The sequence below is a fragment of the Phyllostomus hastatus genome, unplaced genomic scaffold (genome assembly GCF_019186645.2).
Source record: "Phyllostomus hastatus isolate PE091 unplaced genomic scaffold, TTU_PhHast_1.1 phas_scaffold_585, whole genome shotgun sequence".
NCBI classification, from domain to species: domain Eukaryota; kingdom Metazoa; phylum Chordata; class Mammalia; order Chiroptera; family Phyllostomidae; genus Phyllostomus; species Phyllostomus hastatus.
In genome coordinates, this window is record NW_025334037.1 from 24771572 (window position 1) to 24795951 (window position 24380).

Genomic DNA, 24380 nt, shown 5'->3' on the forward strand with positions numbered 1-24380 from the left:
CCTGCCACTCACCGCCCCTTCTCCGGGAGGTCCAGGTGCTGTCTGTGCTTCAAGGACATGGCTAATCTCAACACTCGGTAAGTTCTCAGGAGACAGTGAAAATAATTTGACGTATTATGCACGGCCCTAGGTATTATTATGTATCCTGCCATCTTTCTCCCTGCCAGAACTCTCCCATTCCCCTACCATCCAGCCTTCTTGAACTACATGCAGTGTCCCCAGGAGCCAGACCACTTGCTCCTCAACCTCCACACCTGGTCCTTTGCTCACTGTGCCTGGGTACCTTCTCCCCAGTGGCTCGAGTTTACATCTCCAAGGTCAGAAGTCCCTTCCTCCTCACCCTGTGACTGCCTTGGGGTCCTTCTTTTGTGTTCCCTTGTATTTCTTTTATAGTCTTAATCACATCTGAGTGTAGAAGACTGATTCTTTCTTTTTCCCTCTAGACTGTCAGCTCCTTGAAGATAAAAGCCATGTAGTATTTATTGTTATATTCCCAATGCCTAGAACAAAGCCTGTCACACAGTAAGACTTCAATAACTATTCTTTTTACCTTTTTTAAAAAATGAAAGTGACTAGGGTGACATTGGTTAACAGGATCATGTAGCATTGTATCATTTCTGTCATTATCATGTATCATTTCTATGATAAACAATCTGCACAGTGTGCTGAACGCTCACCACCCAAAGTCAAACTGCTTTCTGTCACCGTACACAGTGCCTGGCATAAACAACACCCTTTTTTATTACAAAGGTATAAGCATGTAATTCTGTAACATAACCATATCACACTTAAGCATGCCATATGCCATTTTAATTTGAAATGTTCAAATTAAAACTATAAATTATTCACCCATATTATTACCCTACCAACCACAGTCAAACAGTCATTACTCCTGCCGGACCTGGTATTTGGCCCCCTTTGAACCCCACCCCCACCCCCTTTCCTCTGGTAACCACCATACTGTGGTCTGGGTCTCACCAGTTTTAATCAAATGCCTTAGCTCCCAGGCCTGACATCTTTCTGGTAAGAATACCATATCTCCACCATATCTGCCTAGCACTTAATTATCTACTATTTGCCTTGCATGGATTAGTCACAGATCATCAATTATATAAGCAACTTGAGGACAGAGATAGTGTTTTATTCGTCATTACTACCTCCTTTAGGACCAAGTCTATAATAGACAGTATGTTATTGCTAAAGGAGTTTTTTATTTTTTTAATTCAAGAGATACTTTATTTATATAGAATTTTAGGTAGAACACAATACAAAATTGAAAAAAAAATAGTGTTTCTGTGAGGAAGACATTAGTATAGACAGACTGTGGGGAAGAAAAAATAGTATTTCTGTGGGGAAGACAATGGCCCTGCATTCGCATTGTTTGTGTTCTCTCGGGATTCCAAATACCCTGATTTGGGAAAAGAAGAGACACTTCACCTAATTTTTTGGCAGTTGACAATGCTTTGGGCCCTTTGTTTGGGAGGGAGATTCAGTAACGTGAACGATACACTATTTTACAAAGACAAGCATGAATGGTTTGAAAGTTGGAGCGTGTGTGGCTTTTTAAAAAACTGACCTTTAGAGTAAATTGAAGGGAAGTGGGAGGCTAGAAACACTACCTCTCAGGTGTAACCCCAGAACTGCACCTTAAGAACCAGAGGAGCAATAGAATGTGCTGTTGGCCAGGTGCCCATTGAAAGTTGTAAGGGACTGCAGGAGGCCCTGAGTGTGGGGAAGTCTCTTCAGACAGTATGGTCCTTGGACCTGGGAGGCCCAGAAACCCTTTCAGAACGCCTAGGAGGCAAAGACTTGCCACAGTGAAACAGGTGTTACCGGTTTCTTGACCACTCTCAGATAAACTGGGTTTTCTAACTATGTAACTGAATGAACAGAAAGCAGAATCCCATGAGAACCTAGATGTCTTTTATTAAAGATATTCATTTCTAGTGTATTTATGAGTTATAATAAAGGTGACTGTATATGTGAAAGAGAGATGGAGAGAGAAAGAGAGAGAGAGAAGTGCTCTCATATAACTAGTGTCTGTGGATTCCCATCTCCAAACCCAAGTGTCCCTCGGGACATATGTGGTCTGTCCAGAAAGTACCCAGCCATGTACTATGTAAAAGAGAGACATTTATTGAAGAAGATACAAGATACTAGAAACATTGTGTATAGGACAATGACACTTCCGTCCCCTTCAAAGGTATGACCTTGAGGCAATCTAGTTCATTGGTGGAAGTTTGAATGAAACCATTAGCAATTACAACATGACAGTCCTTTTGTTCTAGTAACAGAAGTCAGGGAACAAAAGTTTGCCATGACACATTTCATGCCAAGATCCTGCCTCAAAACCTCAGACACAGTAGTGTTTGGAGTCCCCAGTCAGCTTCTAGTTCTCGCACTGCCAGCTGCTGATCTTTGTTGATGTCAGCTGGTACATGTTCAACATTTGTAGGTGTTCAGCCTGTTGCAGGCCTTCCAGAATGTGGATCACTTTTGACAGATTCTCAACCATCCTTGAAGCATTTGTGCCACACTTGTATTATTTGCACACTACTCATTGCCTCATCCCCAAATCATCCGAATAGTTTCCACAGAGGAATGTTCAAATTGGATGCATTGCTCTCTACTCGTGCAACCATTTTGAATGTGATGGACACACAGTACACAGGCTCACTCAATGGCATCTACCGCCCCCACTGACTTGTACAGTGAAGTCATCATTGTTTGTGCATGTGCATTCCAGTCCACTTTCTTTGGCTGCCAGTTTCCATCGATGTCATGCAAACCATTCTCATGATATTAGTAATGGCTGGACTTTTGCCGGACAGTCCTAATATGCCTAAAAGTGTATTTTTGAAATTGTGGATCATAGTCTATTAGTGGAAAGTAACATTAATTTATTGAGCCATGTGTATTTGCAAAATGCAAAGGAAGAGATTAGCTTTTAATCATATGTAATAAGGATAAGTATTGTTATGGGAAATTATTATTCTATTCTATTATTATTTTTTATGCTTGGATTTTATATTTTATTATGTTTCCCAATCAGAACGTAAGCTTTGGAGATCTGCTGTACAACATGGTGCCTATAGTTAACAATGCCATGTTGCACGTTATCAATTTTAAAGAGGGTAGAATCTCATATTGTAGTCTTACCACAATCAAAATCATTTTTAAAAAGTGATTAAAAAAAGAGGTTGCAATCCGTTACTTTAAAGTGTTTCTTTAGGCACAGGTTAAAAAACAGTTTCGGTGGAATATAACTGTTCCAGGCTGTGGTTCACATCAGAAATACTGGAGAGGTTTGATGAAGAGTCAGATCTCCAGGCTCCATTGCTGTAGATTCTGCTTTCTTGGGCTGAGGTTGAGTCCAAGCAACTCTATTTTTCTTTTCTTTTCTTTTCTTCTTTTTTTTTGGAGCTTTTGAAGTCATCTGTGAAACAGGCATTAGTTTGACAACCAGGGGGATAGTGAAGAAGACACACACAGGAGTAGCATCACTGAGTGGGAGGAATCCGAAACTGTGTCTGCTCCCCTGGTGTTTGAACATACACCCTCCGCTTGGACACTCTCCTCAAGTGAGACCACTCGCAACATTCTAACATAGCCTCTATTTTTGGCTGGCTTCCACCCTTCTCTTTGATTCTTGTGAATCTTGAGAAAATGTAAAAGTTTAAACATTATGCCTTTTATTCACCCTACTTTACAAAGCATTGGTCTATTTGATCATACAAACACATTGCTGCTAGTCTGAATCTTGGACATTTTTTCCTGAGCTACTTGGACATAAAGCATTCCATATCCATGGAGTGTGATGATTCAAACTCTTGAGAAAAATAGACATCAAAAAAGTCTAGAACCCACACTGAAAAGAATAATAATGATACTTAATATCCTGATGTCTAAGTAGATTAATCCCCCACAGACAACTAGACACTTTCTTTACATGTAAAAACTGTGGAGACTTTTTCCATCATTTGAGTCGCAGACGTTAATGCACTTTTGTTCCCTTCCAATCGTTTCACTCTCATCGCAGAACTCAGCCTTCTGTTTCTTGACTCAGCTGTGTCCATCTGTCAATAATCTCCAACTCCTTTGTTTCGGTTGAAGACCCCACAATATAAGCATTGCTCCACAAACCATTTTACAAGTAAATCAACTTTAAAAGAATTTAAGCAACTTTTTCAAGATTCTAGTTGCTAAATCACATAGGTAAAAACCATCATGCCAGCAAAGCTAATGCCATATGTGTATACGTGTGTGTGTGTGTAGAGGAGGTTTAGTTCTTCATGTGAGATCCCAGATTTGCCCTCAGTGCTAAAGACATCGTATTGGCTACCCTATATATTCTAAGGACAGTTAAAGGTGAGGGACTAGGAGTGAGAAGAAAATAGGATTGAGAGGGAGAGTGCAACCATAGGACGTGCAACTTGTTTTCCCATATGAAGATGAGAAAAGGAGGGCCTTAAATATAAACAAGTAAAGTGTAATAAATCTTATAAGAATGAAAGCCTAGGATTTCATCCATGGACACAGTGTCCATTTGGACACAGACTTTGTGGACTTACCTACACACGACTAAAGCAGACAGAGGAGCATGAGAGGGATGTGGGAGGGATGTGGAGGAGTTAAGAAAGAGAATGGTCAGAAAGCAGCCTATATGTCCACTGTTTGGCATGAAAACTTACTGATAGCTGCAGATAGCTTGGGCTAGCACTGCACTGTCTCTTTTGAGAGGCATCTTCTGGATTAGAAGATCACAGCAAAAGTTTGAAGAAACATCCATGGGAATCAAGCACAAGGAGAATTTGGGATGAAGCTGAGTCTTAGTTAGGTATTTCATGCTAAGGTACTAAGGAGGAGGAGGCCACCACAAGAGTTATGCAAAGAACAAGCAAACATATCCCCTCCAAAAAATCAAAAGCTGGGCATTTTCTAAACAAAAAAAGAAGCTAGATATTCTGTAGTTGTGTGTCATCAATGGGCCTCAAAGAGCAAACAACAGCCACGAAAGTAAGTAGCAATCAATGTTAAAAAAGATGGAGACAGCTAACTGCCCTTAGCTAAGGCCGTCTTTCTTTCTCTCTCTTCCTTATTTTGATACTAGAGAAATAAACACAGAAATGAAGGTAAAATCATGAGTACTAGGAAGAGGAGATGGGAAGTGCCTAGTCCTTTGCCAAGTCCAAGTCCTAGACTAGAACCACAGCTCTAATCTATCCCTGAGGGAATAAGAGAGCTTTTGGTTACAAATGATGAGAAAAACTAGGTTGTGATGGTTGAAATGCATCAGTTTTACTAACTGAAAGTGCCTGCAATTCCATGACACTGGAATATCATTAAGAAGTACAATGTGAGCCCTGGCTGGCGTAGCTCAGTGGATTGAGCGCCGGATGTGAACCAAAGTGTTGCAGGTTCAATTCCCAGTCAGGGCACATGCCTGGGTTGCAGGCCATGGCTCCCAGCAACCACACATTGATGTTTCTCTCTCTCTCTCTTTTTCCCTCTCTTCCCTCTCTAAAAATAAATAACTAAAATCTTTTAAAAAAAAGAATTAAAAAAAAAAGAAGTACAATGTGTCACAGGAAGGACCTGCCAGAATAGCTGGTGGCAGTTCCACATTTTTTCCTCCAAAAAAACTCCAACAGATTATGAGTTATATGATAAAAATGGGCCTCAATTGTCTTCAGCTTAAGGTCAGTGTTTTGCATTCGATGTAGATGAGTGGAAGTTATAACATCTTTTTCTTTAGAAAACCACTGAAGATGAGGATAAGAGGAGAGGAAAAAGGAAGGGATGGGACAGTACTGAGTATATACTGCACACCAGATACAAGTAATACAATGTCCAATGCATAATTTTAACTCTTGAGGTAGAATATAACAGGCTTGCACAGAATCAGAGAGGAATGTTATTTGGAGTAAACAAACAATTGTCCACTATAATAACACAGAGTTCAAGTCAAGGTTGGCAGTTAGGCAAGTCAATGTTAAAATACTGACGTTTATAAATAATTATTTTTAAGTACAATTTAAAGTAGACTCGACAGTATCTCTGTAAGAAAATCACTCCCACTTCTATATCTATTACAATACGCTGCTGTGTGTTAGAGAGAAAAGGTGGTTGGGTTACAGCTAGCTTGCCAAGAATTCCCAGGGACCCTCATGGGAATGTGCCATTCATGTAAACACCATCCATCATGCATTTCCCCATGGAAGGCAGTTGGGAACCACCCCCTCACTCTACCACATAGCATACCAGTGTTCATTCTTTCTGCAATACACAGCAATTAGAATCATCAGAGCAACAGAGAGAACATGTTAACGCAGGCTCCCTACAGAAGGCATTTTCCCTAGTGGCTTCTCAAACAAGATTGGGAGTAATTTGTATGAGTCAGGACAATAATACTGCATAACAAGTCACCATAAAAGCCTCAATGGCTCACCACAAGCATTTAGTTTTCTCTCAGAAAGACTGAATTCATTGAGATAGCTTTGTCTCATACTATAGGTGAGTTTGTGCTGAATGATACCCTCTTATCTAGCACAGAAAGTACAGTGATTTGGTAAGAAATAGGAAGCCTGCCCTCTCATACATAATTTGAGGGAAAACCTTAGAATAACTTCGCATAGAAGAATTGAACGAATTGGGAGATGGATGAATAAACTGAGGCTTTTATGTTGCTAATTGGAAAAGTTGAGGTAAACTATAATTATTTAAAATAAATAGCCTCCACTCTACTAATAAAATAAGACAATAGCAGCTCATGAACTACTAAACACTTAGTATTTCATTATAATTCCCCATTAAATATTGCACATGAATGTAAACTGATGCATACTGAATAAAGAGAGAGCATGTAGTACAGGGAAATAAAATGAGTACTGATGCTGGCTATAAAATTATTTATATGAACCTGAATTTGAATGTTATAATCATTATATAAATATTAAATAATATCATTATAATCATCTTAATTGTGGTCATAGAGATGAAAAATCTATGAATAATAAAGTAGGATAAACCAGGATTTAAATCTGGGTTTAAGATTTTCTACAAATGTAACCTGGGGAAAGATATTTGCTACATGGGCTCTTACCTTATCTACAGATACTGTTCAGAGTCTCAGAGGAGGAAAAACAAGAAGTAGCATTCTTTTCTTTCGCATCCAGATTTTAGGATTGAACGATAGAATACACCTGCAGGAGAATATACCTGGAGGACATTATGCCAGGTAAGATAAACCAGTCTCAGAAGCACAAATACTGTATGATTCCACTGATAGGAGGCATGTAAAAGGGTCAGACTTACAGAAGTGGAGAAGAGAATGGTGTTTGCCAGGGTAAGGGACTGGGGTGCAGGGGGAAGGGGAGCTGTTGCTCGGTGGGTTCAAAGTTTCAGTTACGCAAGATGAGCAAGTTCTGGAGATTAGCTGTACGATACTGTGCCTATAGTTAACAACACAGTATTGTCAACTTAAAATTTTGTTAAAAGGATAAATCGCATGTCAAGTGTTGCTATCACCCCCTCAAAAAAGGTGGGACACAAGAAACTTTGGGAGGCGATCGATATGTTTATGACCTTGATTGTGCTGAGAATACCAGGCATATGCAAAGGTGCAAGGGATTTTAGGTATATGAGGGGGGACCCTAAAAAGCTGGAATTTATTTTTTAAAAATTGTGTCTTTATTCTTACATGTTTAAACTTTGGTCACCTTCGAAGTACTCTCCATCTGATGCAATACACTTATCAAAACATTTTTTCCACTGCTTAAAACAGTTTCTAAACTTGTCAGTTTTGATGCTTTTTAGTGCTTCTGCTGTTTTCTGTTTCACCTCTTCCACATTGGCCAAACATTTCCCATTGAGGATGTTTTCCATCTGGGGAAACAAACAAAAAAATGTTGCTCAGGGCAAGATCAGGTGAATGGAGGGGTGAGGCAGTGGGGTCACACCATTTTTTGGTCAAAAACTGCTGAACACTCAGCACAGTGTGGGCAGGTGTGCTTGTAAGTCAGTCATCATAAAATGGGCAAATGGGTTGAAAGAGTCTTCAAAAAAAAAATTCACTGAGGCCAAACACAGCCTCTCACACCACCACCAGCTGGTACACTGGTACAGATGGGTTCCTAGGACATTCACCTGGCGGGGGAAGCCTGTACTACAAGGGGCCCACTCTCCAAAAGATAATTCCTGGGGTTTTTTTTTGGTGGGGGGTAATAAGCTCCATTTAGGTGGGATGTATTTGCAGGTAAACTTGGCTGCCTTAAAGCACATTCTCCAATAGCTTCATCAGTCCTAAAGCTGATCATTTCATCTCCATCTCTCAGACTCCTGTGTCCGACTCTCAATTGCTTCTGAACTCAAGTAGAGAAAAAAGGGTGTTGTATAGGCCCCCTTCAGCCTCGACTGTGATATACAGGAAATATGTGATAGTACCTGGCATGGGCCAGGCAATTAATAAATATCTATGTTCTCTTCCATCTTAAGCTGAAGCAACTATTTATTATGCAGACTCAAAGACCATTTCTTTTCTAGATATCTTCCCTTTGTGTATGATTTAAAGTCTATATGACTAGATAAAAATCAAGCTCATTCCACACCCGCTTTCATATTATATTTGATCAGGCTATCATGATACGTTAATTATCTTCCAGCAAACTCCTTGAGTGTTTTTTCTTTAAATATATCTTTGTCCATCTACAAAATCTGGGCCCAAATGACAGTCAGCTTTTTGTCTACTCTTGCCACTATAAACAGGCTTTGATGAAAGGTGGGGTGAGGAATAATCAGACAATATGGTGTAGTTAATTTCTGTGAACCCAAAGACAGCTAACGGGACCACGAAACAAGAGGGTGTGTTCTTTGTTATAAAATGGGTCAAATTTGTTTTCCATTATGAGTCTGTATTGTGTAAGTTGGTGCTATTGTATCTCTCTATTCTGTTCAGAAAGCTTCCCTCATTCCTGCTGTGATGCAAGAGGAATGCCTGTTTTCCCTGAAAACAGATGGGTTTCTCCGCCCTGAGATGCAGCACAATGTGCATCCCAATTACGTTGTCCCAATTTGCAGCCTCCATGCCTTTCTGGACAATCCCCAGGGCCATTCTTTAATGACAGCCTTCATGTACAAGAAGAGTCATTGTAATGCCAAGTCTAGTTTTGAGCAGAGCTGAACAAGAGGAAATAGCTTTAAATTGCACCAAATGTATGCAGGTTGGACATAAGTAAGAACTCTCAAATAATAAAACTCTTGTTGAACATGGATAAAGGTTATGACAGTACAGGATTATCCATGTCATCCTTAGAAATAAATTGACAGAAAATCACTGTGTGGAAAGCTTTTGGCCTAGGTAGGGTAACTATCTGGCTTAAGTGCCACCATTCCCCAGCTCCCTAATTGTGACAGACATCACTAATTGATCTTGAGACTCCTTACCGAGTCCAGACCCAGCTGTAGAATTATTGTCAGTGTTGTGCTTTAATAGGGTATCACCAACAGATCAGAGTAGGCACATGAGACAAAAACTTTGCCATAACTCTTTTAAGCCTGCAAAAAGATCTTTGAAGTCTCATATATAGATACTAGCATTCAATATTTTATTATTAAATGTGCTTTTCTGGGATATAACAGAGCACATTTGTGAAATTCCATTATCCTTTTAGTATAACACATTTCAAGAAAACTGGACTACCAATAATAGGGTTTCTGAGGATGGTGAATTGAAGGATCTCTAGCCTAATATTCCCACACATCATACCCTGGAGTGGGAGTTGGGGGAAGGAACAGGGATATTTAAAGACAAATGCCCTCAACATATGGGAAAAATAGTCACTACATAGGGTATTAAAATATTTCCATCTGTGTTCCCTTAAATATTTAGGAGGAAAAAGATACAACCTCTTCTAAAGAGGCTTTAGAGAAAAAGGCAAACCAGCAACACGGTGAGAGGTCATCTCAAGCAGACACCTACCAACCGTCGACCATCATAGCTCAGGCTGAGCGTGAACTTAGGAACGCTTAGCAGAGGCAACGTAAAACCTACCAACTTCATGATGACAGGTGCCCTAGTTTGGATAGAGGCTGCTCTAGAATATTGAAATGGTCATATTTCATGACTCTCCATGAAATATAATCATAATTTTTATGATTTTTATACTTTTTTTAAAAATAATCATAAACTAATACAATAGAGGTCATGACATGATAGAGCAAGATAGTAATCACAAGATAGCTTGCATCTCCCATTCCTGATGAGTCCCTATGACTAGAAGCCAGAAAACAACAGAGGTCCTAGTAAAGTAATTAGAAAACATAAACTTAGAGATTTTTAAGTATGGAATACATAAGTCAAGGAGACCCGTGAAACGGTCAGATTGTAATTGTCCTGCCCTTTCAAAGCTGAAACACCTATGAAGAAATGCTGAAAGAAGAAAAATACTTGATATCAGTTATGGTGTAGTTCAGAGAAAGAGCCCCAGAGACTGACAACATTTGAGGTGTATTTATTCTGTTTTAGTTTTCCTAACAAAAACACATACTCAAACACATCATAGATAGACAGGGAAGGGGGTGGTAGATAGACAGATAGATAAATAATAGATAATTTGTTCATAGCTTTTTACTAATAGCATTATATGAGTAACATAGGGACTTGGAGCCAGAAAGACGTGGTTTTGAGCCCCAATTCTGTCATTTATTGGGTATGTGACTTTGGGCCTTTTATTTAAGCTTTATGTATGTTACTCTGAAGTCTTTATGACAATTCTGTGTACACTCTTATGAAAACCCTTCGTGAATTTGCTGACCTAGAGTGGTGATTTAGCAACATCATTTGTACTGTCATATAACAAAAAAAAAAACCCTAAATCAAATAGAATAATTTAATTTTATTTGTAGTTTATTTCCCTCAGAAAGAAAACTAGGAGTCATCAAATCAGTGAGCTGTTGCCCAAAACTCAGAATTTCGTCCGATGACAGCCACTGGGGGTTAAGGTGTCATAAAAGACACCCTGACATCTTTGGACTGACTTTTGGTCAGGCTACCAGGAATTCATGTGCTGGTGTGACATCAACAGTGTTACAGCTCAAGGAATGGGAGCCAGACTGCCTAAGTTCAAACCCTTGCTCCACTTCTTACTAGATGAGAACGTTTGGAAAAGTTTCTTCACTTCTCTGCGCTATAGTTTAATCAGCTGTAAAATGGAATTCTAAGTTTCTTCCTCATGGGATTGTTCAGAGAATTAAATGACTTAATGAATGAAAGTATTTAGGACATTGTCTGATACAGTTAACACCATATACAAGTTAGCTACTAGGATGTCTACCAAACTTGTTCATCTAATGTACATGAACTTTATTCAGCATAAACACATCCCCTTCCTTACCAGAGAGTTTATGCTGTTCAGATCCCTAATAATGGATTTCCTCAATGGATTACTATGTGTAAAGAGTTAAGTTTCCTGGCATTTATTTCACATGAATAGGAACATTTATACTTGCAGGCAGACCTAGCATTTCTTTTGTTCTCCAAAAAGAAGTCAAATTTCATTCCTGGCAGAAAGAAAGAGAAGAAAAGGAAATAACCCTAGCACATTGACCTGAAAGAATTTTTCTTCCTCTTTAATTGCAGCATTCATCAGTACACACATATGGCCTTGCTTTCCCTTTGCCTGACCACACTGTCCCAGCCTCGTATTCCCTCCATGCCTCTTCATGCAGTTATGAATAGCCCATTTGGAAGGAGCCCTACATAGAAAAGAAACTCTATTCTGATTAAATATTGAACATTAAGATGATCAGGCCTACATACAAACAAGGGAGGCCTGAGTTAGTGGAAATCTCAGCAACAGGGAAGGGTCCCGAGGCAGAGATCCATTTCAGAAAAGTGATAGAGACATTTATAAAACTGTCTGAAGATTATAAATCAAACTGAGGTCCCGAAGAAATTACTATATGTTGGAATATAAATATATATAAGCATGTATACACAACAATGATTCATACCATTGAGAGATGGAGAAAGCTAAGTTTCAGATATAAATAATTCTGCATTTCTCTGACACGCTTTTGCCAGAAGACAGGGAGAAAGGGTGGAGCTCAGTGCTCAATGGTCAAACAAGCATAAAATAAATGGCACCTGAGGATTTTGGGCGATAGGTTATGCAAAATGATGACTTGTGACACAGCAGCTCTGTGCTTTTCCTCACCAAAGTACTTAGCAAGCTAGAGCAATAAATCTCTTTAATAGTCCCTGGGAGGCAGATTGGGGCATTATCCCATTTTATGGATAAGGACGCCATAAAATGTAGGCTGTGACTCTGCCCAAGGCTAGAGGAGAATTTGTTCCCGAGTTCCATGCAAGGGTTGTGCCGCTGTGCTCTCCTATTAAAAAGGGTAGGCTGGGAGCCTGTTTGGGTCATGAATTTCATCAAATCTCTTACGTTAGTCTTACCCTCAGTTTCTTCGAGGAAAAATGGTTTGTGTTTTAGTCATGTCTTCTAGAGAATGCTTCATCATTGACGAAAGAAAAGCCATGCGATTCATTGACTGTATCTAGAACAGTATTGAGTCTTGCCCGTGGTAATTTGAGTTCTACATTTGCTACCTTGTACCCATATCCCCTCACTTTCCTTACCTGCCACTCTGCTTCATGTCAGTTCCCTCCTCCAAGCTATTGTTCCTGCTCTGTCAGAGAGATCTATTTATGGGTAATATGGCTATTAGCTCATGGTGTTCCCGCCCACAAACCTTCAGTGGCTCACAAAACCAAAACATGCATTGAACGTACTTTGTGTTTTCTGCTGTGTGGCATAGAAAGGTTATGGCAGCAAAATGGACATCAATTCATCAGTTGATTCATTCATTCAAGATTCAAGGAAGAACTGTTGACTGAAGTGCCAGGCACCTCCTGGGCACTAGGGATGCAACAGTGAACAGCAGAAGCAATAGTCTCTATCTCCACGGAGCCTCTAGTGGGGTAGACAGGTACTACAATGAGAAAGAAGTCAAGCGCATAGCTTGCTGGATAGGGAAATAAGAAGAAACAAAAAGCAAAGTAGAAAAGGGAGATATGAGATTGTGGGAGGATTGTTAAAATTTTAGATAAGTTAGCCAACGGTGACCTCAAGAAGAAGGTGACATTTGAGGAAAGACCACCTAAAAAAAAGGAGTAGCTCTTTTGTGCCATGCACTTTAAATGCAAATAAAACTGTGAAGTCAGTGTTATTTCCCCATTTTGTAGATGAGGAAGCTGAATATAATTAACTCAATAATACAGGATTCCTGATTAAATTTGAACATCAGATAAGCATATTCCATGCAACATTTGGGATACTTACACTAAAAAAAAAAATGGGTAGCTAATCTGTAGTTTCTGGGGCTGATAAATTACTGTGAATTGCCTAAAAAGATAAAAAAAGATACTCAGTGATGCTAATAATATTAAACACTAATAATAATGAAACAGGCATTGTTGTGTATTAATTCATTCAATATTCACACTCACTGTATTAGGTATAATTATTGTTCCCATCTTACAAATGAGAAAACAAAGATACAGAGTAGTTAACTTGTAATTTTAAACCCAAGAGCTGATTTTGGGACCAAGAAAAGATTTTTCTCATTGCTAACACTCTAACATTAATTATGGAATGTTGCTTTAGAATTTATTTATTTTTAGTTTCTTAACTTATGTTCCATCTAAAGAGATGTTTGTATTTTATGTCTATATGGTGTATCATTTCAACAGTGTTCATTCATTGAGCAATTATATTCCTGGATTTCTTCTATTCTATCTATATGCTTTTTAACACACCTTCAATTATTAACAACATGCTCTAATGCATAACCTTCTCTTCCCTCAAAGAAATTCGAGAAAATAACTAATTAAGGAAGAAAATGACTTTGCCTGTAAATCCTCAATTACAAAGCATCCTGGCAAGAGATAGTTTTCCTGCCTTTCCATTACAGTGTTATCTCCAGATGAAAACTCAAATGAGAATTCAGATGTATCAGCTTAATCAAGAAAAGTATTAGCGGACAAAGAAGGGGAAAAAAAACATGTTGGAGTCTTTCTCTACCATCCACACTGACTTTCCTGTGAACAAATACGCCAGGGTGGAAGCAATACCCCTGATCTTGCACAGCTGTGGGAACCTAGGCAGTGTGAACAAGGAGAGGTGGGACATTGTTCCTTTCTGGCCCTGACTGTAATTCTATTCCATTTAGGATTTAGCGTAGGAATTTGCAAGCTTTGGATCAAAATGTAAGATAATCTAAGTATCCATCTTACTCAATAATGGAACAGAAAAATTAAAAAACGGTGTTATCTGCCCTTGTGGCCATGGACACCAGGGGCCTCGGAATGGTTTCGGGAACACGGAAGGCAGAGGCCCACCACCCAGGGGTGTAGAGGAGAAGCTGCAATGGGCTCAGACACAGAGCGCAGAGGTGCGGTTTGAGCAGACCCTTAAAAGACAGGACGGGCTCCGACTGCAGTTTCTGAATGCCCGGGTAGGAAGCATTGATTTCACCCCCTAGGCCAGTTACAATCACTGAAGTCTTGGAGCAGGGCAATTTCCTCATTTTCCCCCTGTTTTCATAATTTAGAATAAGAAGTGAATCACGTGTAGTGAAGATGGATAGTAGAGGTAAGTCACAAAATCACTTTCAGTATTAGTTTTCTTTTCAGTAAGAAGGAAAATTACCCTAGACTTCTCTTGAAGATAGAGATGAGAGAGAGAGAGAGAGAGAGGACCTCGATTTAAATGTCCAGTATTCTCTGTGGCACCTACTAAAACGCTTTTAATATAATTGAGTCCCCAACCAGCTTTTTTCCTAAAGAATCACAAGAGTAGGGCAACGGCCCTGCATGAATAAGCGTGCACTCCACTGTCTGTGCTACTCTGCGTCTTCCTTTAATGCGAAGTAAAATAAAATGGAAACTAATTGAAAGATATGTCAGGCTCTTTCCATCTTTCTCAATCAATTAAGAGTAAGCAACTTTTGAAGTAGACTTAAACAATAGCAAGGAAGGTTCTTTTTCTCAGTAGGGACATTTTGAAATTTTTATTTCATTCACAAGGCTCTCACTGAAGTATTAAATTAAAAAGAAGCTCTAATTTCCCAGGTGCTTCATATCTGGGAGCACCTCCCTCTCTGCGAGCGGTGCTAGTGCTCCCTTGGCACTGAACAGAGCTCAGTTCGAGCTCCATCTGTCAGGAATGCCAGGCTGAGTACTCCAAGAAATAAGAGTGTCAGAACTCCAAGACAGACAAACTCACATTTTCAGGTTGGTGTCTGACATAGCTATGAAATCAAATGAATCTGGCTCCAGTTATTTGAGGATCTGGTGTGCAAACATGCAATGGGGAAACCAAAAACAAACACACAAACAAACAAACAAACAAAAACAGAATTATCTTTTGGAGGGCTGGCCCTTTGTAGTACAGGCTTCCTCTGCTTGGTGAGTGTTCTAGGAACCCATCTGTATCAGTGTTCCAGCGGGTGGTGTTGTGAGAGGCTGCATTCAGCTTCAGTGAAAAATTTTTGAAGACTCTTTCAACTCCATTGCGCATTTCATGGTGGGTGATTTATGAGCACACCTGCCCACACCCTGCTGAGTGTTCAGCAGTTTTTTGACCAAAAACAGGATGACCCCCGTGCCCCACCCTCCCTATGCACCCAATCTTGCCCCAAGGGACTTTTTTTTGTTTCCCTGGATAAAAAAGTCCTCAAAGGAAAATATTTTGCCAGTGTGGAAGAAGAGAAACAAAAAATGGCAGAAGCGCTAAAAGCCATCAGAAATGACGAGTTCAGAACTGTTTTGAGCAGTAGCAATAAAGTCTCAGTAAGTGTATTGCTTCAGATGGAGAGTACTTTGAAGGTGAATGAAGTTTAAACACGTAAGAATAAATACACAGTTTTTTATAAATATATTCCAGGGGTTTTTTTTGAGGTCCCCCTTCATATGTAGATTCCATTTTTAAAAATAAACAATCTAATTACCAAATAGGCAAATGTATATGAAGAGTTTATGGAAAGGAATTAAAGATGCCAAATAAACACATGAAAAGATGTTCAATATCATTAGCCATTACAGGAATGTATATTAAAACCACAATGATATATCAACATGCACCTATAAGAATGGCTAAAATGTAAAGAAAAATTGTGATAACACCAAATGCGGACAAGGAGAGGAGTAAGCTGGATTACGTATATATTGCTGGTGGGAAAGTGAAACGGTGGGTCCACGTGGAAAAACAGATGGACAGTTTCTTTAAAAACGATACATGCAACGACCTTATGATCCAGCAGTCGCACCCTTGGACACTTATCCCAGAGGCACAATAAACTGTGTTCTCACAAAAAACTTATGCATGAATGTTCAGAGCAGCTTGATTCATAACAGCCCCAAACTGGAAAGACAGAAATGTCTTTCAACAGGTGAATAGTTCAACTTTGGTACCTGGAATATTACTGGGCAATAAAATGGAACAAATTGTTGATACACCCAACTATCTAGACAAATCTCCAGAGAATTATTGAGTGAAAAATGTCAGTCCCAACAGTTACATGCCGACAAATTCTATTTAGATAACTTTCTTTAGAAGACAAAATTATAGAAATGGAGAAGAGAACAGAGGTAGCCTGTGGTTAAGTATGGCAGGAAGAGAGAGAAGGACATGAGGATAGCTACTAGATTCAACACAGGGGATCCTTACAATGATGGAAATGGTCTGTGTCTGCACCGCATCAATATCAACATGCTGTTTGTGACAGTGTGCTCGTTCTGCAAGACATAACCATTAGGAAAAACTGGAGGTGATAAGTACATGGGCTTTCTATGCATTATTTCTTACAGCTGACTGTAAATCTGCAATTATCTCAAAACAAAGAGTTTAATTAAAATTTAAAAAGTGCATCTCCTCTTAGCCAGCTCTCCTTCATCGCTGTAGCTCCTCTTTCTCTGGATGATAATAACTGCCCCTCCCATTCCTTCAGAGCAATAGCTGGTACCAATTCCATGCTGCTGTTAATCTTGAACATTCTGTAGCACTCCTTATTGGTTTCCTTTAACTCTGCCCCCACCTTTGTTAATAATACACTTTTCAAAGCATTGCTCTATCTGTTTCCTATCAAGACTGGTATGCTTTTCAACTGGCTTGGCCTTGAGCTCTCAGGAGATGCCCTTAGTAAAAGAGAAGCCATGTGTAGTGGAAAGAGCATGAAAGGGAAGGTCAGGATGCATCCTTTAAGTACCTCCTATGTGTCAGGTAAAGGTCAATGATTTTGCGTGAATCATACCATCACTCATCTGAGCTGGGGATCTTTCTCTCCATTTTATGGTAAGTTTCTGCCATCACACTGCAATACTTTCAAAGGCCTGGATTCTAGGCTCATGCCAAAAAATTTTTCTGAGTGTAATTTCCTTCTCCTTTTAAGGTTTAACACTGATGCTTCATGATCACTACATAAGGAGTTGATCCTCACTCAGGAGCACTTCTCCCTTGTTGTCATGTTTTTGTCTATTTCAGATCAATTAGTTGGTGTCACCTCTCTTCTGATGCACCAGCAAAGGAAGTGTGAGTGGAGCACTGTGTGCTGGCCTATGTGTCCAGGGATGCTGGCATTGACCTACCTCTCATGTGACATTGGGTAGAACGTTCAGAACTGCTGACATTCAATGTCCCCACCTAAAAATGGTGGAAAAAAACAGTATGATGATTCAGCAGCTCCCTTTCCATTTAGATATATTTTGGTTCCCTGAAAGAATATATTTCTTTTTATTTGATCATTGTTTGTTTTCCTTTTTACATTTTTCCCTTGTTTGTGTTTGTTCTAAAGATGTAATTTTTAATTGTCATTATTTTTTGTTTTTTTGCAGCCAATCATTTTCCACCAAAGTATCTTTGCCAAACTCAGAGAAGTAAATATATATGAGTCTCTCATTGTCATCATATTGGTGATTTGTTTTTACACATTAGCCTGACCAAAATTTAGGACTTGAATGAGGTTCTTTTGTTTCAAAATTTTGTCTTTAAAAAAATTTCTTACCCCCTCTTTTATTTGTTTTTCAGCTGATCTCCCAGAGTTTAACATAAAAAATAGATACCTTAGAAGCAATGTCATTTCTACTGTTTGGAACCCTACCAAGTGTCTCTCAACTTGACCCATTTTCCATTTTGAAGCTCTTGCCCAGCCACCTGCAACACTTTTCTTCACTTCTGTCCATCCCTGACAGAAATCCCTTTGTTTTCTGGGGCTGCTTTATGTTCTCTGTATCATGACAACCTGGTTCAAGAAATGGAACCCCTGTCCTGTGTAAGAGTATTTTGCTCTTGCCTTCAAATGGTTTGTACTGAGCCTGTCAGAGACAAAGGAAACCTATTCTCATTTTCATTTAATACACACTGCAGAAACATTACTCTGATATGAACCAGAGCCTGAAAATGGAGAGGTAATTGTTGTTGCTAATCAGAAATAAATATCACACAGAGATAATTGCTTTTTTCATGTGCAAACATTGCGCTCATCCATTAAATTTAGGCACACTATTGACACACTCTGATCAGAAGCCATTCTTAGCCCCAGATGCCTCAGAACTACTGCCTTGTGTCACAAAGGGACACAGTAAATATCTATTTCTCTCTGAAGCAAGAGAGACATGCAAAATGAAAGCAGCTGCTATTTACAAAACACACAGTAATTGCCAAATCATTGAACCCTTATTTTGTTCTCTAGTAGGTGCTTGGTTTACTCCTTTTTGTTCCACCTTAGAATAAACCCAAGAGGCCAAGAAGCATGTCCTATTATGCTGACATTCTTGATAAAGTTAAATAACTTATACAAGCTCACACTATTAAAAATGTCAACAGATGGATTCAAATCTAGTCCTTTCAAATGACAAAAACTATATCCTCTCTCTACATATAAGATGGCTTAGAACAGCTAAAAGTAGCCAGCCCATCCATCCACTCAATTAGTCATTTATTTTATAAATATTCTGAGAATGTAACATGTGCCAAATATTATTCTGGGAAATTGGGATATATTAATGAAAAAGAAAAAAATCTGCTATGATGATGCTTACATTATAGAAAAGAGAGATAAAGAATAAACAATCCACATCAATATAAATTTTTAAAAATGAAATGTGTGGCTTGTTAGAAAGTGATAAATGCTCTGAGAGGAGATAAAAGAGCAGAGTAAGGGAATGGGATGTGGAGGTACCTGGACAGTGGGTGGGAACAGGACTCGGTTTTGAATTGAATGGGTAGGACAGGCCAATTGTAAAGGTAACATTTAAGCAGATATTTGAAGAAGGCAAGGGAATGTTTGGTAGGTGGATGAGTACTTGAAAGAAGGAGAACAACTTATGCAAAGACAGTATGACAGGAGCGTGTGTTGTGTGCAGAAATGTAATCGGAAAAGACACCAGTGTTTGGGCTGCCTGTCACTACCAAATCCAATAAGCAATGACAGTGATTGAATCTTTTATAGGCACTTTATTCAGATGGCTGGCAATCCAAGAAGATGGTGGGTTCATACCCTAACAAACCATCTTGCCCTTTCTTTCCCAGCCAGATCTTTTATAAGGGAGCTGGGGGAGGGCAAACAAGGTGTCAGCGAAAGCCTTTGAAATTCAACAGTTGCCTCCAAGGGGGAAGGGTAGTCTCTTGCTTCTTCCTGGTACAGAAGTCTCCAGACTGAGGTAATCTCCAGCCAGTGCCTCAGGAGGTCAACTGCTGAATCCCAGGCACCAGAATGGGCCTTATCTGTAGTTACTGAAACAAAAACTTAACATACACATTACTTGCTAGATTTATGACTATTTACCTTAAGCTAAATTTTCCCAAGTCTTAAACCCCTATCAGAAAGAGAAAAGTAAAGAGGCAGATCTGTCTGGAAAAGAATGAGGGGAGGGTTGATAGTTGGAGTTGAGCTTGGAGAAGTAATGTAGGTTCACAGAAGACACTTGACTTTTACTCCGCATAAGGTGGTAAACCATTGGAAAGCTGGGGTAAAGAAATAGCGTTATCTGATTTACTTTTCGAAAGAATCACTCTGGCTGCTATGTGGAGAATAAAGTGTGCAGGAGCTAAGAGGAAATAGGAAAACCTGTGAGAAGGCTCACACAGGGCAATAACAAGTGATAAAATGTTTGATATATTGTGAAAGTAGAGCAAATAGAATTTCCACTGAGATCAGATACAGAGTTTGAGAAAGAAAAGGTAAAATCCAGAATTGTCCAAGGTTTTTGGTCTCAGAAACTAGAAGGCTAGAACTTTCATAACTCAGTTGATAAAGTCTGAGGGAGGAACAGAATTTGAAAGGATGATAAGAATTTCAGTTTTGGACATCTTGCATTTAAGAAGTCCACTACACTTCCAACTGGTGATATTGAACAGGCAGATGTACTTGTCAGCCTGGAATTCAGTATCTTGGTCTTTTCTGGAGGCATAATCTGGTAGACTACGGCACCAGCATGGAGACCAGAAGGAGATTGCCGAGGGACTGAATACAAATGGAGAAAACCAGAGGACTGAGGACTGATTCTTAAGACCGACTTTACAAGAGGGTCAGGAAAAGAGAAGGAGCTAGCAAAGGAAAGTTGAGAAGGGGTGAAAAGTGAGTAGGAGGAAAGCCAAGAGAATAATATTCTGAAAGCCAGATGAGGAGTGTGTCGAGCAGCAGCAGGAAGCGATCACCACGGACAAGTGTTAGACTATGTCAATTATGACAAAGACTGTGAAGAGTTTATCGACTTCAGCATCATAATGACTCTGACAAAAGCATTGTCATTAAAGTGGATAAAGGCCTGAGGCAGTGAGTTTAAAAGAAAGAAGGAATCAGAAGCAGACTTGATAGACAACTCTTTTAAGGTTATCGTCTGCAAAGGGAAGAAGAGAAATGGTGTAAAAGCTGTAGAAGGAAATAGCCTAGGATGATTTTTTTCTTCAAATAGGGAAAAGTAGTAGCCTGTTTGAATACTGATGGAAATGCTTCAGTAGGGAGAGAAAATTCAATGACAATGGAGAGAGGGAATGATTGCTTGAATGATATTTTTTGAGTAGGCAAAAGATATAGGATCCAGTGAGCAAACAGAGGAACTGATTTTTAGATAGAGGTATGGGGAGCTCAACTGGAGCAACAAGATCCATAATTTGACTCCATTGGTGTGGTAGATGTGGGTGGAAAATTACCTTCTGATTGCTTCCGTTTTCTCAGTGTAGTAAGAAGCAAAGCCATCAGCAGAACATGGAGGTAAGAAAGTCACTAACACTAAATAGGATGATTGCTGAGGACCTTTCAGGGCTCACTTACAGCACGTGGTTATGAATTTAAAGAGAGATCAGCCAGTATGGTCAAGAGGTTTTGTTCCACACACGGTCAACTGCATGGGCATACACACCAGGTAGGTGGGGAGTTGGATTTAACCTGTGTTTGTTTTGTCAAACAATATTAATAAATGAGAGAAAAGCCAGGGAATTGAATATGAATGCAAAAACACAGTGATGATAGTGACTGACCATGAAATTTCAGCTGGGAGAGAACACCTGAAGGGTAAGGAACAGTGAATAGTTGGTAGGATCAAACAGTAAAAGTACCAATAGTATCTAATGACCACTGGAATTATAGTAACAGCCGGGATTAATATGGAAAAGGAAAGATGATAATACTTACATGGTGGTTCACATACAGTTGAAATTAAAAGAGAGTTGCAGTTAAATGAGTAGCTAACCAAGAGCTAAGGTAAGTAGATGACACAGATGATTGATAACACAGATGACACAGAGACACAGATCATTGGAGAAGAGGAGCTCCAGGAACCTGAGACCAAGAATGATTGGAAGTTTCTCAGTTGTCATAGTGCATGTGAAACAGAGTTTATCCTTGTATTATTACTTACTAATTATTGTATCATTTTCCATATGAACACCTGTAAACTACCTTTGCCCCAGCCTGTATCTATATGAACATTCAACCAAGAGCTAACACCATTTACATGTCAAGGAAAGTAGTCAAAGATTGGTAAGCAAGAACACCACCAAGGAGTGGTAAGTGATATAATGTGATGGCATGAGATTTGTAGCTGGGGACTTTAGGGAAAAGATCCAGAAGTTTAGGCGGGGAGAGGAAGCTAGCTGCCCCTTGGTCTCTGCCAGGGCTGGTGGCTTGATAATTGTGGGAGAAATGGCCACACCCAAGAGGATGACAGGAGAACAGTGTTCTCAGGGCACCTTCAGGTTTCCCTCCAAGTGAGAAGATAAAAGCACATTCAGCGAACTATCTGCAAATATAGGAAGTTCGGCTGATGATAAACTATTAATTCCAGAGGACACAGTAAAGATCTTTAAAAATGAAGTCATAGGATAATGAGGAATGTGTGAACTTTATGGAGGTTTCAAGTGTGAGACAGAAAGATAGAAAGGGGCTTCTTTCTAGTTACTTTCAGAGCTCAGAACTCCTCTTGCCTCCTGATATTTGGGCTTCAGTCATGGGGCGTACATTCATGATGTTTAAAACTAGCTAGGCCTTATAATTCTAGAGAGTTTTTACCTCCTACACATTCTTCTGGTTTTAACAAATCTAAGATCCTGGGGATATAGAAGTCCATTTTTCTCTTATCTTGAATTCAAGTTACTGAGAGATTAGAAGGCCTAAGGACTGGAAATTCTCCCTCTAAAAATAAGAGGGAATCTACAGATGTCTGTGTCAGCAAGAAGGGTGTGCGTGTGCACTGTATTTGTGTGTGGGTTCACTAATATAGAACACGAGAAAATACACTCCCTAAAGACTACTATTCTATTCCCTAGGTGATGAGGAGAGGCTTTCTCCTAACAAGACTAAAAGCTAATACTTTTGAGCATTCTAGCCCCAAATAGCTGATAATAATGAATCTTCTCCCTACCCAACCCCTGCCTTCGATACCCCAAAGAGCCTCCTGGGAGGCACAGGAGGCAGACAGTGATGTCCTGTGCTCTGGGTATGGGGCAATGGCCATCAAGAATAGTTAGTATTTCTTTTCTCTGTGCCAGAGTTCTACCACTTAATCAAATCATTAGTCAATTCAGAATATGAAAATGTTATTTTTAATCCCATACCCTAATATGCTGGATATTATAATCATACATATTTAATCCCTTTATATATCTTTTACTAAAGTATATTACATTTAAGCCATCGTCAAATTTCTTGACAAGCAGAACAAAGGACTTTCTCCACTTTCCCCATTCAGTGTCCACCTTAACAGCACTTTTACCTGCTTTCACAGCCCCTTGGATCCTCAGTCCCTTTCCACCCCTCAGCTACCACCAGAACACCCTTTTCACTTCTTCTGTAACTTACATTTGTCACACATCAATCTCAGAAATTGTCTACATTCTCTTAGCTTAGACAATAACCTCCTTTCTGGAAGTTTATAATAATACATAGGACAACACTCATGATTCTAGAATTCTGGCCTCTTAAAAGACTGTAGCCAGTGTTGGGTTCTTAATAATTCACAGACTCAGTACACTGGAAAAAGTACTCTTCTTGACTTCCCAAAATATGGATATAAAACCCACTTGTTCATGTCCAAAAAAAGAGAGATAGTAGGATATAAGAAGAACTGTACAAATTTTAACATGCTGCACAAGTTAAATTATCTTTCCTTTTTGAGTCAGAAGCTGTGATATATAGGGAATCAGCCCACTTACCTCCCACAATTTCTACCGAGCTGCCAATACTGAAACAGATCTTGTTCTCTCTGTCCCTACCTTCAGCAAGTTTGTTAACTTTCCTGAGCCTCATTTTTCTCAACAGTATAATTGATTATATATAAACACAGTATGTTTATGTATAAACAATGGGATTATACATAAACACGAGAGAGAGACAGACAGAGAGACAGAGAGACAGAGAGAGAGAGAAATTCTCTCTGCAATTTGCAGTGCTCCTCACCCGGGTAAACAGGGAAACTGGACCTCTTGCTCAGGCTGGATTTCAGGGAACCTCACTGGGCATGAATGTGTGTATATTAGCACGTGTCTGCCTATGCCTGGAGGCCCTAGAACAGAGCAGGACTTCAAGTTTGGGATGAAAGAATGCCCAGAATATAAGAGCCAGTTCAAAGTACAAACAAGTGTCAAACACTAATAATTGGATTCAAAGAAAAGAACTGACCCTACAGAATAGAGCTGATGATATAAACAGGTTCGGGGAACAGATCATGGAACAATTGCCAAGAAGCAACTGGTTACAGAATTATAAATATACTCAAATGAAAGGTGGGAGGGATGCTAAGTTCGTTCAGCCAGGAAAGAGAGAGCCACACCATCTAGTCACCCAAAGACTGGTGATCTAACCAGCTGTGTTCCTGACACTGT

General features: G+C 39.5%; 1 long non-coding RNA gene across 1 annotated transcript; it reads right to left on the reverse strand.

Annotated features, from left to right (window-relative positions):
* Positions 1–7797: 7797 nt before the first annotated feature.
* Positions 7798–23747, reverse strand: LOC123809945. Its single transcript, XR_006784160.1, has 4 exons — positions 23712–23747; positions 17648–17702; positions 16731–16798; positions 7798–7884 (listed from the first exon to the last, which is right to left on the reverse strand). It is a non-coding gene; the product is annotated as an uncharacterized LOC123809945 (long non-coding RNA).
* Between the last annotated feature and the right edge of the window lie 633 nt (positions 23748–24380).